The following is a 2,112-nucleotide window of genomic DNA, read 5'->3' as shown; positions in this document are numbered from 1 at the left end:
CCAGCCTGGGCAACAAGAGCAAGACTCCATCTCAAAAAAAGAAAAAACCCACAACAAACAAAAACACTTAAATGATATCATAGACTGCCTTGATCTTAATCTTCTATTGGCTTCTTACCACCCAGAAGAAAATCCAAAGTTCTAACTTGGACTTATAAGGCCCTATATAATCAAACTCCTGACTTTATATCTGACCTTACTTCCTGCCAGTTTACCCCCCTGTTCATTCCATTCTTTCACTGGCAACATTGCTGTTTCTCAAAGGAATCTATCATATTTACACCTCAAGGTGTTTTAATTTGTGGTCCCCTCTTTCTGTTATTCTTCTCCCCTAGGTATCTACATAGATATCTTTCACCTCATTCTGGTCTCTACTCAGATGCCATCTCTTCAGACAGGCCTTCCTTGACCTCTCCATCCAAAAATAGCACATTCAACTCTATCACTCTGTCCCCACACCCAGCATGGCTTTGCTGTGCTTTGCTTTACAGCATTGATCACAAAAGGCTAATCTGCTCCACTTACATGTTTACATGTGCATTTACATGTGCATTGTCTGCTCCAACTTCAAGGCAGGGACTGTTTTGTTCACTTCTGCTTTCCCAAAGCCTGGTATATGGTAGGTGCTCAATAAATACTCATTGAATGAAATTCATTTCATTACTGCCTCATTTCCTCATTGTGTAACCTCGGGCAAATAACTTCTCTGGGCAGTTGGCAAGCAGGCTGGTGGATGGCTGTTCCTGCAGGGTCTCACTCACATAGTTGTTAGTTGGCCAGCTGTCTGTGGGGAGATGGAGGTAACTGAGCCACATGTCTTTCATCCTCCAGCAAAGTAGCCCAGGTGATCATATAGGTTGAATAGCAGCAAGAAGGCAAGCTCCACATTCTCTTCTGCTTGTGTCATGTTTGCTGTTGTTCCATTGGCCAAAGCACGTCATGTGGCCCTTCCCAGAGTCATGGTGAGAGGGCACAGTCAAAAGGCAAGCATACAGGGAGGCGTGAACAAATCGGGGGCCACGATTACAACCGTCTACCCCAACAGCTAATTTCAGAAGAGAGGACTAGCTTAAGTGCAGCAAAGGTGGGAGGTGGCAAAGAGGAAAAACAACTTCTGACCCAGCATTCTGGAAAAGCAGTGGACTTTGAGTCAGTTTTGTTTTATTTTGTTTTGTTTTTTTGAGACGAAGTCTCGCTCTTGTCCCCTAGGCTGGAGTGCAATGGCGCGATCTTGGCTCACTGCAACCTCTGCCTCCCGGGTTCAAGCGAGTCTCCTGCCTCAGCCTCCCGAGTAGCTGGGATTACAGGCATGCACCACCACACCCAGCTAATTTTTGTATTTTTAGTAGAGATGGGGTTTCACCATGTTGGCCAGGGTGGTCTTAAACTCCTGACCTAAAGTGATCCGCCCACCTTGGCCTCCCAAAGTGTTGGGATTACAGGCGTGAGCCACCACGCCCAGCCAGTTTTTTTGTTTTTTGTTTTTCAGACAGAGTCTTGCTCTGTTGCCCAGGCTGAAGTGCTGTGGCATGACCAAGTCTCACTGTAGTCTCAACTTCTCGGGCTCAAGTGATCCTCTCACCTCAGCTCCCTACTAGCTGAGACTATACGTGTGGGCCACCACGCCCAACTAATTTTTTTTTTTTTTTTTTTTTTTTTGTAGAGATGGAGTTTCACCATGTTTCCCAGGCTGGCCTTGAACTCCTGGCCTCAAGTGATCCCCCCCGTCTTGGCCTCCTAAAGTGGTGGGATTACAGGCATGAGCCACCATGCCCAGCGATTTTTGTAGTTTTTGTAGAGAGGGGGTTTTGCCATGTTGCCCATGTTAGTCTCAAACTCCTGGGCTCAAGTGATCTGCCCTCCTCAGCCCCGCAAAGTACTGGGACTACAGGCATAAGCTACCATTACAACCTAACATCTGTTATTTTATCTATTTATTTATCTATTTATTTATTTATTCATTTATTTATTTTTGAGACGGAGTCTCCCTCTGTCGCCCAGGCTGGAGTGCAGTGGCGTGATCTCAGCTCACTGCAAGCTCTGCTTCCGGGTTCATGGCATTCTCTTGCCTCAGCCTTCTGAGTAGCTGGGCACCCACCACCACGTCTGGCT

The sequence above is a fragment of the Nomascus leucogenys genome, chromosome 4 (assembly GCF_006542625.1).
Source record: "Nomascus leucogenys isolate Asia chromosome 4, Asia_NLE_v1, whole genome shotgun sequence".
In the NCBI taxonomy this organism is placed as follows: domain Eukaryota; kingdom Metazoa; phylum Chordata; class Mammalia; order Primates; family Hylobatidae; genus Nomascus; species Nomascus leucogenys.
Note: the sequence above shows the minus strand (reverse complement) of the source record.